General features: G+C 42.5%; 1 long non-coding RNA gene across 1 annotated transcript in view; it reads right to left on the bottom strand.

Annotated features, from left to right (window-relative positions):
• Positions 1–18,175, bottom strand: part of LOC308517611 — a 775,374-nt gene that overhangs the window by 427,136 nt on the left and 330,063 nt on the right. The window lies entirely within an intron of this gene.

Genomic DNA, 18,175 nt, shown 5'->3' with positions numbered 1-18,175 from the left:
TGAAGCATTTTCAAGTTAGATTTTTAGCAATGTCACATTTCTCTAAGCCAGCAATAAGAAAAGGTTGATGAAGCAAACAAGGATGGCACTGAGTTCTGACCTAACAGCACAAAACAACCTCCCAGCCAGCAGGTGCAGGCTACACATTCAGAGTGATCATGGCCTTTGAGTTATAGAAATATTTTTCAAAATTTATTTACCTTACCAAATAGCTTTAGTAGATAAAACACAATTTAGTTATTTCAATTTTACTGTATTCATTTAAAGTCATGTTTTCTATTTGTATATGTGTGACTATGGGGAGAATACAATGTTGCATTTCTTGACATGTTGTATAACCTCTACACAAAGTGGAACCAAAGGATGCCTTCAAAAGAAATAAAGGACACTGCTGTCATTCTAAGTAAATTTTCCAGGAGAAGGAAGAGTGGAACAAATGATTATAAATGATTAGGAGGAAGCATCATTTGCCAATGGTGCAGAGCCTATAATTATGTGTAATTCCCTACTTAGACGTTTTAGTTATGCTGAACATTGAAAAAAAAATCTAAATGATGGGGAGGAGAAAAGAAAAAGGGAGAGATTTAAGCATTCAATGTAAGGCATTCATTTAAAACTGAAGCTGTCACCTCACCATATGGGACAGTTAAAAGTTTGATAGTCCCACTGGCATCCTATTGTCAAATCATTTTTTTAAACCATGGATTTGGGATCCTTATAAATCTTCCTTATTATTTTGAAGTCAAGAAATGGTTCCTCCTGCCCACAAAACATGATCACTTTTTGCTGATATTTCTTAATGCTCTGACTGGTTTTGCATATCTGGAAAAGATAAATCTTCAACCTTGGAAACAAATCTTCTTTTTCCTCCCTGTCAAATCCATAACATGATCATTCTCTATCACTGACAGCACAATCAGGTACATAAACGTGCCTTGCTTGGTTAGAAGTATGTTGTGATTTTTAGCATGAACAAGAATGTGGTTAGGGACCCACACTAAGACATGTTCTGCACACGTTGCAAATTCTGTTTGGTTCTGTCCTAGAAGCATCCCATAAAGTCCAGTTTGACTCGGACTCATTCAAGGCTGATATTCTCCCAAATCCGGTGTTCCAGGGAGGGGAGAGAGGAGGCCTTCAAGATCTGGCATGTAGCAGGTAATCTGAAGATATGAGACTAGATGGGTACAGGGCCTGCCTCTTCAGATTCCTAGGGTCTTCTCCACCCCACACTGGAGGTGAGTTTATACCAGAATTGGTGCTCTGGGGAGGAGAGGCAAATCTCAAGATAAGCAAACCATAGAATCACTCAGAGGCATCAGAAAATGAAGTTTGAGATTCTACAACAGCTCTGATTTTTTTCTTTGTTCCCCCTCCTCATTTATAAGTAAAATGTAGAACAAGAGAAGGGGAATAACAGTTAAACTACATAGAATTATATAGGATTTTCTATTTCTCACCCCTCCCCCCCCCAAAAAATTTTCTTCTTTCAGTAATCCCAAGATATAAATCCCATGCTATAAATACTGTAATTCTTTCAGTATTATAGGAGTGGGCAGAAGTAGGTTTACAGTTGTAAAGCAAATAAATAATAATTACTAATTATACAAATATACAAGAATAAACTGTGTTTTGTGTACTCATAACTGTAAACCTACTTTTGCCAACCCCTGTATTATCCTTATTTTTGAGACCAGAACATTGAGTCTCAGAAAGGGGAAATGACCTCCATGAGGTCATGCAGTGAGTCAAAACAGCCCAAGGAATAATACCCAGTTTTTCTCTCTTTGACCCAGAATATTTACCCTACTGGCTTTAAGCATCCCTTTCTTCCTCCCTTTGGTGGTTCTCTTTTGAACCTGATCCCTCACCAACTGTGGAGTTAAGATGGATCCATGTTCAGAATTGTAGAACTGTTGTCTAAAGCTCCCCCAAAGGGCCTGTTTCCATTGCTTACCTGCACAGCCAATGTTTCAACCTGTGATAGAAATCCCTTGGAGGCATGTACTGGGATCCCTCCCACCCCAGACTGCTGTAATCAACTCTGCTAACAACTGTGATTGAATACAGTTTGTTGTAGTCATTGTTCACCGACAGGCACAGATAAGAGCCACATCTCAGCAAGTGGGGTTCTAAATGGTGTTCCCTGCTTGGTTAAACTCATGACAGGCACTTGTCAAGGGCGCTGTTCCCAAACTGCTAGCAGCAGGCAGTGTCACTGCAACACCTTCCAAAACCCACAAAGGAGGCCATAACAGATCCCTAGCAAGCATATTGTCATACACTGGGAGAAATGGTTTCTAAATTTTAACTTTGCCCAGCATCTGGCTGACCCTCCTTATGGAGAACATAGATGTGGCTTTGCATGATTTAGAGAAAAGGCAATCTCAGTCTTCCTGATCCTTAAGACTTCCATGGTTTTAGATCTTCCCCACAAGAATGCTTGTAAGTGAAAGTTATAATGTGTGGTACATTCACCCTATGCTTTTCAGACATGGTGCTCTTATTAGAAGCTTATGAACACCTGTCTGTGAGGACTGAGCCAAGAGGCAGCATGGGTATGAGATGGGAGGTATTGCCCTGGAAGTAAATCAAGTTGTTCACCCCAAAGAAAATGTTTCTAGGGAAGCTGTCTGAGCAAGAGGTAAATACTAAGTCATTCAAACAGGCCCTAAATGACTGTTGCATCTCCTACAAGGTTAGGTCTGATTCCAAAGAACTCACAAAATGGTGAGATAGTATTTCTCTTTTCAGTCAATCCTTTTAGCACAATATACATTCCTTTGTTAATGTTAATAGTCTCAAACCTTTGTTGAGAAGTAATTAAATAGCTACAATTTGGCTGCTCTGTGTTATTTCAACAATAGTTTTTGCATTGATTCTAAATAACAACAAAAAACACCCCATGTCTTTCTGTGGTCTAAAATACTATATTGCATATATCTCACGCCTTCTCAGCTCTCTAGCTGCTGTTTTATGACTCTACTTCTACATTTTCTCAAATCTGCCTCCTGTTTCAGTACTCATTGCTGTTGTCACAGTTTAGGGCAGCGGTTCTCAACCTGTGGGTCGCGACCCCTTTGGGGGTCGCCTAAATACATCCTGCATATCAGATATTTACATTACGATTCATAACAGTAGCAACATTACAGTTATGAAGTAGCAACGAAAATAATTTTATGGTTGGGGGTCACCACAGCATGAGGAACTGCATTAAAGGGCCGCGGCATTAGGACGGTGGAGAACCACTGGTTTAGGGCTTCATCATCTCTTGCCTACACACTGAAAAAGCCTAGCCTCCTCGATGGTCTCCCTGCTCACCTACCTTATCACCACCTCCAATTATCCTTCCCAATCACCACCTGATCAGACCACTCACAAACAAACCATCATGGCTCTCCATACCTACAGTAATGAAAACCAAACTATTGAATTTAGCCTGGCAGTAAAAACCATGTATCTAGCCCCCATCTACTGCACCCTTCATGTATCCTAAACTCCATCTATTCCAGATAACTTCCCCTTGAATGAAATCACCACCATGCCTTTGAGCATGGCTTTGGTGTCTACAAAAATCACCCTTTTTTACTCAACTCAAATGCCATTTCCTCTAGAAAATTAATCACTCTTTCTTCCAACTTCGTACAGCACTATATATATATATATAATACAATTCACCTCTTTAAAATGTACATTTTTTAGAATAGTCACAGAGCTGTGTAACTATCACAATTTTAGAATATTTTAATCATCCCCCCAAAAAACAATATACCCATTAACAGTCCCTCCCCAAGTTCCCCTCCCCACTCCGCCTCCCAAACCCTAGGCAACCACTAATCTTTTATCTATCTCTATAGATTTGCCTATTCAGGATATTTCATATAAATGGAATCATATAATACATGGTTCTTTGTGACTGGATTCTTTCACTTAGCATAACTTTTTCAAAGTTCAACCATGTTGTAGCATGTATCAGTGCCAGATTCCATTTCATTGTTGAATAATAGTCCATTGTCTGATTATACCATATCTTATTTATGCATTTATTAGTTGATTAACATTTAAGTTTAGCTTCTTAGTAATTATGAATAATGCCTCATATAAACTTTGAATATCATTTAATAGTATGGCATAGTGTTACAGGGTTTTTATTTGTTTGTTTGGCCTGTGTTTAACACTTGATTATAACCTCTTTATGAACCATCATTTTCACTCCGTAACCTGCACGTAACAAGTATTCAGTAAGTGTTTTACAGGTGGATGGATGAATGGACAGGTATTGTAGGTTCTTATTGTTTCAATTATCATACCAGTACTCAGAATAAAAACATCAGAGTGGACCCAGTAAATTTACCCAATAAATTATAAAATTCCAACACTGGTGGTTCTTAAATAATCTTTAATCTCTGCACTAGTTTCTGGACCTGCACACAGGATACTACAGTTGATTATTTCATGGAGGCAGCTCCTTGGCTAATAATAATTGTGAACTGAGTGGACAGAAGCCCCAAAAACACCAGACTTTTTCTCTTAGATTAACTCCACAGTATCTTGTTGTTCTTGGCTTGACTGAGGTTATTATTCTAGTCCAGAGTGATGATTCGAAAGCCTGGCTGAGCATCAGAATCCCTCATGGAGCTTTTTCAAGATACTAATTACCCAGGTCCCACCGCCCAGATTATGATTGTGTATCTTGGGTAAACAGCCAGGTACTCACATGTTCCAGAAACTATAAAGGTACATCTGATGCATAGCCAGGTTCAAGAATTCCTATTTCAAAGGTTGCCCTGAGGTTAAAATAACTTTATGGAGCATGTCTGAGCATTTTACTCTTGGAGAGTATTTTACTTATCTTAGGATCATGCCCACTAATACTACCTAACATATATAAGGCACTTTTTGTTTGGAAAGAGTTTTGTAGTCATCTTTTATTATCTAGGCATGCATGCTGGGTGACCTTGTACCAATCACATAATCCCTTCATGTCTCAAATTTCTACAAATATAAACTGTAGGTGGTGATTCTGACCAATCCTCAAGAGGTATTGTGGAGATTAATGGAGGACTGTAAAGCACACAAAAATATTTACATCCATGCTTATTAGAAAGGTATGAAGTCCTAGTCACTGCCTTTTAAAATAAAACAAATACCAAAATAAACTATTAAACAAGCCTTTCCACAACCTTCATCGTCATCTGAAAGATCCTTTCCCAGCTCCAAAGTACAGCAATTCCCCCTCTGCACCAAGACTAATAAACAGACACAATCTGCAGTCACAAAGAAAACAGAGCTAATGGATGGCAGCAAATAAATATATAAAGCAGCCCTGAAATGGAGTTTAACCTCATTTATCACTCAGAGTGCAATTAAACATTATATCTATAAATACACTCTTCTGAAAAATATTTTGTTTTTAATATTCTTGTAAAACATTTGTGCATGTTCATACAAGTCTTTAAGGTCATGCTACATACTCACCGTTGATATTAAGCCTGAAGTTGTTTTCTAGTTTGCTGACAGTTTTTACATGGCTATTAACCTCTTCCCATCTCCCCCACATGACTGGAAGAATATATGGTCAAAGTGAGACCTTAAGACCTATCTCAGGTTGGGGGTGCATGAGAATGGAAAGGCAAAGGAAGAGCCTCCAACCTCAGAACCAGAGACAGGTCTTATATGGATGATGACCCTCAACCAAGGTCTCGTTTACATCATATTTTCAGCTTCTTGGAAACAAAAGTCAGAAAACAGACTTGGATTTTCCTTTTTTTCCATTTTGCTTTCAAAGGCCCACAGAATTTCAAGAGCCAGGTCCAATTACATATTCCAACTCATTTACAATTGAATGATTTCTGTGACTCTGAAGGACAATTAATGCCCTCACACCCACCATAGCTGATTTGAGGCACACATCCTAAGCAAGCATGACCTTTCTGGGACTACTTGACCTTGATCACACTCTTTCCCCTTTGTGCTTCAAAGGGTTTGGGTTGTATTCCCAAGGGCAGCTGTCTGCTTTAGTTAACCTCAGGACCTGCTAACAATTAAGTGCTATTAAACAAATATGTATTGAGTATATACATCTATAAATAATACTGTAGTGCTAACTGTGGAGGCTACCAAGAATTCCTTGACATGCTTACAGGATTGCTATAACTCAATAATCTTGGGTTCTTGAGTCAGGTGAAGACCAACAACCTCCTCACAGGGACTCCTAAGGTTTGGTCAGTGGACATGCAGATTCCCTGGGGACTCCTAGACTGGCCTTCAGCAGAAATCAAACTGAAATGTATTTTACTTCTCACATAATGTTTTTCTACCTGCAATATCCTACAGACCTCCACCAGAATTCAGAAGCTCCTCTGAAAAGAGCCTCAATAAGGGAGCCTCATTGGTTGGGAAAATTATTTATTATGCATAGTTATTGTTTTTTTAAAATAAGGTTAATTTCAGCATGTTTCAACTTAATCATCTTTGAGAGTCACAGCATTTTTGCTGAACATCTTAAAGGGAGAAAGAGCCACATTGGCTTCATTTCAATAATAAGCAAAAATTAATGCTAATACATACCTTCAATGGATTCACTTAGGTATCCCAAACATTTTCTTCCATCAATATGGAAAATCCCCAGAAGTATGCATTATGAATTTTTCCTGTGGAGAGATGCAAGTGGTTACTGTAAGTTGTATAATTTCCTCTGAGTCTCATTAAAAAAAATTTTTTTGTTAATCCTCACCCAAGAATATTTTTTCCATTGATTTTTAGAGAAAATAGAAGGGAGGGGGAGAGACAGAGAGAAACATTAGTTGGCTACCACATGCACCCCTATCAAGGTGGGATCAAGCCTGCAACTGAGGTATGTGCCCTTGACTGGAATCGAACCCGGGACCCTCAGTCTGCGGGCCAACACTCCATCCACTGAGCCAAACCGGCTAGGGCCTCTGAGTCTTTCAAAGTCCTGTTTTCTCTATATTTCAAGGTAAGTATCCCTGTTCTGCAGATCTAAAGCCAAGACATCATGAATTAGTTCCATTGCCTATGGAATGTTTCCGTTGTGAAACATAGGCCACCACATTTCAACCCATGCTCTCCTTGAAATGAGATGGCATTTTAAGGGAGAGAAGAAATCAAGTACAATTTTCTGATCTAGTGCTTGTTTTACATATTTTTCACAGGGTATCTTAAGAATCTTAGATGAAATTTAAGCATCTTTACATGTTAACTTTACTCTCTTTTAAAAATTAAAAGGAAAAAAACACCCAATGAAGAAACATTCAACCATTTACTCTTGGATCTTTATGATTTGGAACATAAAATACAATCTGGGCAAAGTCAAACAAGACACTGGAGGTTTGAGAGACAAGGAGAATGCTGTATATTGAATTTAGGATTTTGAAATGCCCCACTTTGGTAGTTTCCCATTTACCTTCATGCAGAAGGTCGACAGTGCCCTGTTTGTTTTGTTGTTGTTTTTTTGTGGTAGATTTTTTTTTGCTCTAGAGGAAGATTTCTCTGACTGATCTTGGATAGGCATAAAAAAAAACAAAAACAAAAACAAAAAACAACCCTCTTCTACAAAACCAGAGAAGTGCCCTATTTAATAGATGTTAAATTTTTCACTATTTTAATTTTTATGTCACCCAAGTATCTACTTACATCCTTAGAGCATCTCTTTATTTTTTATAGAAAGTTTTAAATGAAGTTATTTGTTTACTTTCTAAATATTATTTGGCAGGTTAACAATAATACTTCTCTCACTTGTATTTTAGTCCTAATGATTAACAGTAAAAATGCTACTTAGTAGTCTGTACTTGGGGAGAAAAAGCTATTTCTTGGTGGGCAAAATTCAAACTGAGATGGAGACTTCATAGGTCACTTACATAAATGAGTTAGGTTTCATGATAAGGGGAAGGGATTAGGAACTGAATTGACTAAGAGAGATTCTGGTTTAGTGGAAAAACTAATCTGAGATCAGAGTGTATTAAAAATGCTCACATTGTTAAAATGTCCATATTACCCAAAGCAATCTACGTATTCAATTGAATTCCTGTCAAAATACCAATGGCATTTTTTACAGAACTAAGGTAAATAATCCTAAAATTCATATGGAACTTCAAAAGACCCGGAATAACCACAGCAATCTTGAGAAAGGAGAACAAAGTTGGAGGTATCACACTACCTTATACCCACCTGTAATATAAGGTTATAGTAATCAAAACAACATGGTACTTGCATGAAAACAGACATATAGATCAATAGAACAGAATAGAGAACCCAGAAATAAATCCACACCTACATGGCCAATTAATCTATGACAAATGAGGCAAGACAGTCTCTTCAATAGGTGGTGTTAGTAAAACTGGACAGACACATGCAAAATAATGAAACTGGATCATTTTCTTATACCATATACAAGAATAAACTCAAAATGAACTAAAAATTTAAATGTAAGACCCCAAACCATAAAACTCCTAAAAAAATATAGGCAGTCAACTCTTTGACATTACCTTTTTTTTTTTGATACGTCATGCAAGGGAAACAAAAGGAAAAAATAAACCAATGGGACTACATCTAAAGAGTTTTTGCATAGGGAAGAAAGCCATCAACAAAACGAAAAGACAACCTGCTGATTAGGAGAAGATATTCACCAATGATATATCTGATAATGGGTTAATATAAAAAATACATAAGGAATTCATACATCTTAACCTCAAAAAAAAAGGGCCAATTTAAAAATGGGCAGAGGACCTGAACAAACATTTCTCCAAAGAGCACATACAGATGGCCAGTAGATATATGAAAAGTTGCTCCACATCACTAGTCATCAGGGAAATGCAAATGAAAGTCACAATGAGATATACCACCTTACATCTGTCAGAATGACTATCATCAATAAATCAACAAACAATAAGTGTTGATGAGGAGGTAGAGAAAGGGAACGCTACCTCACTGTTAGCGGGATTTCAAATTGGTGGAGTCACTATGGAAGACGGTATAGATCTTCCTCAAAAAATTCAAAACAACTACCATATGACCTATTAATCCCACTTTGGGGCATTTACCCAAAGAAATTCAAAACACTAATTTGAAAAGATATATGCCTTCTCTCCGCCCCCCCCCCCACCCCCGCCCCATGTTCACTGAAACATTTTTTTAATATATTTTTTAATTGATTTCATAGAAGAAAGGAAAGGGAGAGAGAGATAGAAACGTCAATGCTGAGAGAGAATCATTGACCGGCTGCCTCCTGCATGCCCCCTGCTGGGCATCCAGCCTGCAAACCAGGCATGTGCCCTTGACCGGAATCAAACCCGGGACCCTGGAGTCCGCAGGCCAACACTCTATCCACTGAGCAAAACCAGCTAGGGCCTGAAACATTTTTCATGATATCCAAGATATTGAAACAACTTAAGTGTCCATCAATAGATGAATAGATAAAGAAGATGTGTTACATGTATACAATGGAATATTACTCAGACATGAAAAGGATAAAATATTGCCATTTACAACATTATGGATGGACCTAGAGTAATATATTAAGTGAAATAAGTCAGACAAATAAAGACAAATACCATATGATTTCACTTATATGTGGAATCTACAAAAAAAAAGTAAACAAATAAAGCAGAAACTCATAGATACAGAGAACAAATTGATGGTTGCCAGATGGGAGGGGAAGGGTGAAAAAGAAGAAGGGCTTAAGATGTACAAATTTCTAGTTATAAAAATCGTCATGAGGATATAAAGTACAGCAGAGGGAATATAACTTGTATGGTGTCAGATGGGTACTAAACTTAGGGTGATCACTCATCCTATCTAATAAAAGAGAAACATGGTAATTGGTGTACGACCGCTACCCTTCCCATTGGCTAATCAGGGCGATATGCAAATTAACTGCCAGCCAAGATGGTGGCCGGCAGCCAGGCAGCTTAAACTGAACATGAGGCTTGCTTGCTTTAGTGACGGAGGACTGCAATGTTCCCCGCCTGCCTTGCTGGCCTCTGAGCTTGCAGTTTAAAACATTGTAACAAATATAGAAGCTAAACAAAACCCCAGAAACCAGCTTTCAGCCGGCTGGGATCTCAAAGCTGGAGTTGATACAGAGTTTCGATTATAGAACCTAAACAAACCAGATACCTGCTTTCAGCAGCTGAGGCCTCAGAGCTGGAGCCAGAGCTAAAGCTGGCCCAGAATAAAAAAGAAAAAAGAAAAAAAGGAGCAGTTGTGAGCTTCAGTCCCAGCCTGAAAACAGCCCTCAGCCCCTCACCCAGACTGGCCAGGCACCCCAGTGGGGACCCCCACCCTGAAGGGTGTGTGACCAGCTACAAACAGCACCTCACCCTCACCCTGATCCAGGACACCCTTCAGGACAAACCAGCCAGCCCCCACCCATGCACCAGGCCTCTATTCTATATAGTAAAAGGGTAATATGCCTCCCAGCACTGGGATCAGCGGAGCCGCAAGGCCTCCTGGCACCGGGATCAGCGTGACAGGGGGCAGCGCCCAAACCCCCTGATCGCCCTGTGGCTCTGTGTGTGACAGGGGGCCGGGCCACAACCTCCCTATCGGCCCTGTTCTGTTCCTGACAGGGGAAGGCGCCCCAACCCCGATTGGCCCTGCTCTGTGCCTGATAGGAGGAGCTCCCCAACCCCCTGATCGCCCTGTGGCTCTGTGTGTGACAGGGTGCGGCACCCCAACCCCCCCACCCCACCCCACGGGCCCTGCTCTGTGTGTGACAGGGTAGAGCCATAAGCTATCGGCCTTGCCCTGAGTGTGAGAGTGGCGGCACCCCAACCCCCTGATCGGTCCTGCTCTGTGGGTGATAGAGGGTGGCGCCCCAACCCCCCCGCCCCCCACGGGCCCTGCTCTGTGTGTGATGGGGTAGAGCCATAACCTCCCCATTGGCCCTGCTCTGTGGGTGATAGAGGGCGGCGCCCAACCCCCTGATCCGCCCTGCTCTGTGTGTGACAGGGGGCGGTGCCCCAACTCCCCTATCGGCCCTACTCTGTGAGTGACAGGGGGGAGCTCCTCAACCCCCTGATGGGCCCTGCTCTGTGCGTGACAGGGGGGAGCTCCCCAACCCCCTGATGGGCCCTGCTCTGTGCGTGACAGGGGGCAGTGCCCCAACCCCCTGATAGGCCCTGCTCTGTGTGTGACAGGGGGTGGCGCTGCAACCTCCCCATCGGCCCTGCCTTGAGTGTGACAGGGGGCAGTGCCCCAACCCCCCAATCGGCCCTACCCTGAGCGTGACTGAGGGTGGCATCGCAACCTCCCAATCCACCCTGCTCTGTGCATGGCAGGGGGCGGCGTCCCAACCCCCCAATCGGCCCTGCTCTGAGCCCAACCAGGGGCTGCACCTAGGGATTAGGCCTGCCCTCTGCCACCCGGGAGCAGGCCTAAGCCAGCAGGTCGTTATCTCCCGAGGGGTCCCAGACTGCGAGAGGGCACAGGCGGGGCTGAGGGAACCCCCCTCCCCCCCCAAGTGCACAAATTTTTGTACACCGGGCCTCTAGTAAGTTATATAAATGTCTAATCACTATATTGTACACCTAAAACTAATATAATATTGTATGCCAATGATAATTGAAACCTAAAAATTTTAATGCTCACAAAACTGAAATTATCAAAATGCAGATAATTATTGTTAATTGCGTGGAGGAAACAGGGGAAGACACTCTTTGTCTTTCTTTTTGACCTGGAGCTGACAACTTTAGACATAAAATAATTCCCATGTTAAGAAATTAACTTTATTTCTCATTTACTTTTTATTTTTGGAAAGACATTGAGTTAGGGTGAGGGGCATTTATTAGATGGGCATCCTGAATACACTGTCCAGAATCTGCCCTTATTCTTCCCATAAGTATCCATGAGGAAGTCAAGAGTCTCCTTCAAATTCCACATCTATCAGTTATTAGCTGCATGATCCTGGGCAATTCTGAATATCTAAGTTTTTTTTCATTCACTTAAGAAGGGATAATAATATGTATCTCATTGGAATGCTCTGAATGTTAGAAAAATGAACATATGGGAAAACACCTAGAGACGATGCATAACCCTTGGTACATATTAGAATAATGAGTGAGTGGGAGAAATCTGAGATGAGTCCAGTACCCATTGCCCACAGGTTAAAATCTGTATATTTAGCTGGGTATTCAGAGTCCTAGAAACTCTGCTCCTTTCTACTGTCCACGCCTTTTTCCACAATTGCTCTGCTATAGTCATTCTCTAATACATTGAATTTGCCCACCTTTATGTCTCTGTGCCACCACCTTCAGCTTCCATTTGCCAAAATTCTACTCATCTGTCAAAGGCCTCAAATTCCATTATCTCCTGGAATCTTGGGAAATCCCACCTTTTCCTCCCCTAAACCCTGGTCCTTGCTGTCTAGAGCACTGCTGGAGATATAACCCACTAACCACTCATTGCCTCAACAGACTGCAACCTCCTGCAAAGCAGAGGCCACAGAGACAGAACCCATGTCTGTGCACTATAGCATGCGGTGCCTTGCCAAGAGTAGGTGCCGAATAGACTCCTGATTGAATGAACGCACAATTTCTCACCCTGCCCTGTTATGCTCTTGGACAAAACACTTTGCCTCTTTCAATCTCAGCTGACTCAGCTGTAAACAGAGGATAACAGCATGGATGTACTCCCCAGGTGTGCTGCGAAGAATAAACCAATGACTGAAAAGCAATTTGAAAATGTAAAATGAAATGCCATGTATAAATGTTGCATAATCAAAATCATTTCCCTCTGTTTTATTATGTTTTATTTGGCTTTATATCTTGTAATCCTTTGTGGGTGTCACAATTTCATATATGCAACACCATCCACATTAGCACCTAAATTCTCTTGGGTAATAAATGGTTGTGTGTATTATAGCTCACAGCTACTTTTCTTGGCATACTTACATGTGACTCTGTCATAATTTGGGCTATTCATAATAATTAGTGATACAATTCATTTTTAAGGGATAATCCATTGTTTTCCTTCTTTGGCTGGCCAGTTATCATTCCCATATTGCTGACTCAAGGGAACTAACTTCCATTAAACCTGAAATCCAGACGATGCACACTCTGTTTACAGGCCAAATCATCTAGGGCAGCGGTTCTCAACCTGTGGGTCGCAACCCCTTTGGGGGTCGAACGACCCTTTCACAGGGGTCACCTAAGACCATTGGAAAACACATATATAATTACATATTGTTTTTGTGACTAATCACTATGCTTTAATTATGATCAATTTGTAACAATGAAAATACATACTGCATATCAGATATTTACATTATGATTCATAACAGTAGCAAAATTATAGTTCTGAAGTAGTAACGAAAATAATTTTATGGTTGGGGGTCACCACAACATGAGGAACTGTATTAAAGGGTCGCGGCATTAGGAAGGTTGAGAACCTCTGGTCTAGGGGCTTACCATCTGAGACCTGGAAAGTGGATTGGGGTTTTGAAGCACTACCTGTTTTCTATGGCCCTTTTTGTCCCAAACTCTGAATCCCTCATTTGCTGTAATGTATGTGCTACCAAGTGCTCACTGCATCCTAATTTCCTAGGTACCAAGACAAATTAGATTAACTTTCCCTCATGGTAGCAAGGCCATGCTAGTTTAAAATGCTATTTTCTTTCTTAATATGTTCAAAAAAGAGGTTGTCTATAAAATATTAATTTTCTTGGAATATCTCCAGTCCCAAAAGAATAGTCCTTCCACAGAGACAGAAACTCTGAGGAAGAAGGGACAGCGGCAACATCAGAGGATGGTCATGAGGATCAAGTGAGCCATTAGGTGAAAAGGCTTCGAATAGTGCACAGCACACAGTAAGTGCTCAGTAACTGTTAGGGGTTGTTATTTTCAGTAGAAGGCCCACTATGAGCCTGACTCTGTGCTAGGAGTTACCTACAGCTTCTCGCTTGAGATTCATAACAAGCCAAGGAGAAAAATCTGATCACCCTCTACTCCCCAACCCATTTATTTGGCTTGGAGAAGCTAGCAACTTATCCAAAGTTTTGAATTTAGGAAGCATTAGAAAGAAAGTCTGACCCTTGGTCTATAATATTTCTGGAGCCTATTTTTTTGTCCTGTTTCTTAGATTGCCCTACTGTTCTTATTTTTAACTTAGGTTGGGAGTCCATTTTTCCTCCCTGAGCACTTGATCCTCACTTTCCAAATGGCTGTCTAATTTCTTAGTGTTACTGATTTTGTTAGGAATTAAGAGTATTTTTTATCTCTTCTGGTGGATTCCTGACTAATTTGTCTAGTTTTATATCAGGCCATTTCTCCAAGATCATTCTAGTCTTTCATCAGACTTGTCCTCACATAATGGCATTCATTTTTAAGAAGTTCAAAGTACTTACAGTTTAGTTTTTCTTATAGTTTTCCTTCTGGAGCATGTATGAGAAAAATCCCACATTTTTGTGGAATGGAAGCTTCTCTTTCTTCCCCATCCATTTTTGCTATCACAATTTTATTTAGTTGAGCCTGGGACAATCAATATAAGTCTCATATTGGGCAGTTGCACTGTCATCCAAATGCAATGAGATGTCATTGTTTTGTGAGTGGTATCACCCTGGATGCAGATATTGTGTCAGAGTAATCTCTCTGTCACAAAAATATCTTCTAGTTGTGTACAAACGAACACCACATTTTAATTTGCCAAAAATACCCACATGGTATTTTGTAATCTATACAGTAATTAGTATTTCAAAGCACCTTATCTTGAGTTTCCTCTCCTATCTCTGTGAAGTTAACCAGAAGTATCACTGCAGTTTCACAGATGGGAAACTAAGATAAAGGAAGGTTAATGGCTTGCCCAAGGTCTTAGAATGAACCCATAGCATAGCTGGTATTAGAATCTGCTTTTTCTGATTGCATTTGTTCAAATTCTGAATAATTTTCAAAGTGAATATATGCTGAGAGAGGTGGTGGAAACGGGAAAGGGAAAAGTACTATTCAGTTAAGTAAAGCCTCCAAGACGTTTAGTAATCAGAGTAAGGACTGTGAGAGCCCTTTTCTCTCATTTCCATTATAGAATGAAAGGACAATAACCCAATGAGATGAAAATAAATAGAAATTGCAAGCATAAAGAGGAATTGTTCAGATCGCACTATTTTCCAATTTCAACATCATTTTGCTCTTTTCATCAGTCAGTACTACTATAAAAGTCATACCGTTGAAGTGCTTTGAACTATTGTCACTGTGTCCTCCTTAAGCAGATAAACTCGGTGGACCTATTCTGCCACTGCTGTTTTATGGACAAGAAAGCATTCACCTTGGGGGCTGCTGAGATTAGAACCCAGGGCTCCTATCAGTCACACCCTACTGAAATTTAGGTTTCAAAATTTTGTTCCAGTGTCAGAGATGGGTGGCAGTGCCTGAAGGCAAACGTGCTCACCATATACAAAGGGACAAGCCCTGATTCCATGGTCCCTCCTCAATCTTCTCATTCCTAAGCCATTCCACAAAAATTCCTCATTCCTTAAGGACTACTAATTTCCTTTGGGGAAACAGGTAGAACTAAACATGACTTTTACATCCATATTTCCATGGTTTTCTCTTTATTTCACACAGATAGGATTATAATGAGCTCTCAGATAAGTAACAGATCTCATTTACTCTTGCAGAATATGGGGGTGGCCTAAACTCAAGAGATTGTTGGAAGGCCTGGCAACCAAAGGAATAGGTCTGCGTCTGGGTAATAAGCTCTTGTCAAACACCAATTATAACAGAAGATGGTGTGGAAATATGAACTCAGTCTAGATGTGCTCTGTCTCCTCCATTCTATAAGGGAAAATGAGACCAGTTACTTATTCAAGAGCCCTGGCATGGTTGTGTCTATATGGAACAAACAGATGGAAAACCTTGGAAATCGAGACATGGAAGTCATTTGTTTAGTTCTAACTTATTTAGTAAACATAAATGTCCACCTTGGGTGGATAGCTCAGTTGGTTAGAGCATATTGTCCCAATATGCCAAAGTTGAGGGTTTGATCCCTAGGCAGGCAGGGCATGTACAAGAATGCATAAGTAAGTAGAACAAATCAATGTTTCGCTCTCCTCTCTCTCAAATCAATACATTTTTAAATTTTTTCCTATTTCTTTTTTCATCATCTAACATAAATATTGTACTACAGCAAGCACATCCAGTGTTTGGATCCTATTACCAAGGTGATTTTAAAAATAATCATTGGCATCTGTAGAAAACCTTCACAGAGTGTTAATATGATAACCACAGTTGGCAAACTTTTTCTCTAGTTATATCCAGGAGTGGAGGAAAAAAGCCAAGAAAATGTAGTTTCCCCTTTCACCCCCAACCCAGACCTGGACAGAGACCTGGTCTATATTCCATTCATGTGGTCTATGTCTAATTCCTTTGTTGACAAAGGCCATTCTCCCAGGCCTCTTGGCAGCTAAGCGACTGTTGGAATTAAATGATCTCCCTTACGTGTACCAGCCATTTGGTTCACTGGGTGAGAGCTTAAATTTTCCCAATTTCTGCTGCACTAATCAATTTTTTCGGGGCCTACTAAGACCTGTCCAGATTCTGGCTTTCTTGATCTTTTGACCGCCTGCCTTATTTATGGACCTTTCCCCACTGAGGCGGGGAGCTGAGGAGACACAATTTGAAACTCAATCCAGGCCAGAGCTCACCCGAGAGCTGCAGCCTTCCCTGTTGGAGGGAGCCATGTCGCTCCTTTTTAGCCACATCCCTTTGTCTTTTTTCTTGCCAGTGACCCTCACCAGAACCTGCATTTGAAAAGTGAGCTATGCTGCAGGTCCCTCCCTATGGGGGGGGGGGGGCAGGCAACCGCTGAGATAAACACTTGTGGGGTCCATACTCCCTCACACATGGCATCCTGAACAGCTGTCCGCGCTGAAGGTGTGTGTCCCGGCACCAGGAAGCTTGGCCCCGTTGCTGCCATGCATACCTGCATTTCACTAACATTCCTGGGGTGTCTTACCTAGGGAAGCTGCAGCTCCCGTCACACAGAGGCCACTACCCATCCACAGCTTGCAGTTCAGGGACTACTAACATTCTAGGCTTCGGACCAGAACGCAACAGCCAACCCTTTGCTTTCTGACTACTAGGCCCGGTGCTCCCTATGTGTGCTGCAGCCCGGGTAAGGCCTAAAAACCAGCGGAAGGGCTGACCAGCCCCGCCAGCCTGAAGGGCTGGGCGCACAAAGCCTTCTTCCGGGGCTACTCATGGGCGGACCCAGCGAGCTCAGGCTGCCCCATGCCCGGCCCTCGGAGGTCTCTGAGCGAGGTCCCGGGACTTTCCAAGGGGAAGGGAGCGCTAACGTGCGTGCAGTGGGCAGATGCTCCCTCGCTCGCTCGCTCGGCGGCCTTCGCAGATGACAGTTCTGGCCCGTCTGGCGGACCCAGGGGACAGCGGCAGGGCCACCGCGTGGACGCCACCCCGCAGGACAGCCGGCCCCGCGGGTTTCCATTGGCGCAACCTCTGCAGCACTAGTCCATTTTCAGGGCCTACTAAGAACTGTCCGGACCCTGGTTTCCTCGACCGCTTGACAGCTGGCCTTCTTTATGGACCTTTCCCCACCGAGACCGGGCGCTGAGGAGACAGTTGGAAACGCAATCCGGGCGCGTTCCGGCGCCGTCGAAGCCCGCGCCCCCTTTTCGCCCCGAGGGACGACAGTGCCAGGGCCTCTGGGGTGGAGCAGAGACCCTGGGCGCCAGGTGCGGTCCCCGCTGCCGGTGGTGTGGCGAGCGGGGGTGCGGAGGGGCCGGGCGGTGAACTTGCCGAGAGGTTGGAGGTGTCAGAGTTTTGTTTCGGGGGTATCCACAGACCACAACCAGAACGTTTTCCGGGGAGCCCAGAGTTCTCAGTTCCAGGCCAGGTCTTCGCGGGAGGCTGGGCGACCCCGCGCGGGGCTCCCCCTCTGCGGGTGTGGGCTTCCCCCGACTCCTGGGGCTGCTTGGAAGCAGCCAAATCCCGCGCCTCCTGCGGGCGCCGGGTATGGATGTTGTCTGCCCAGCCTCGGCCCGCGCTGCGGTGGGGTTTCTCGCTCCACACCGAAAAGATTCGCGGGGGCTCCGGCCTTTCTCAGCCTTTCGGGGGTCCCCACTTCCCCCCGGAGGCGCCCGGGTCCCTCCGCAGCCTCACCCACAAGCCGGGCGTCTCACCACAGCCGTCTCGCCGGCCGCCGGCCG

The sequence above is a fragment of the Myotis nattereri genome (assembly GCF_964212035.1).
Source record: "Myotis nattereri genome assembly, chromosome: 4".
Classification (NCBI taxonomy): domain Eukaryota; kingdom Metazoa; phylum Chordata; class Mammalia; order Chiroptera; family Vespertilionidae; genus Myotis; species Myotis nattereri.
This window is presented reverse-complemented; position numbering and strand designations above follow the sequence as displayed.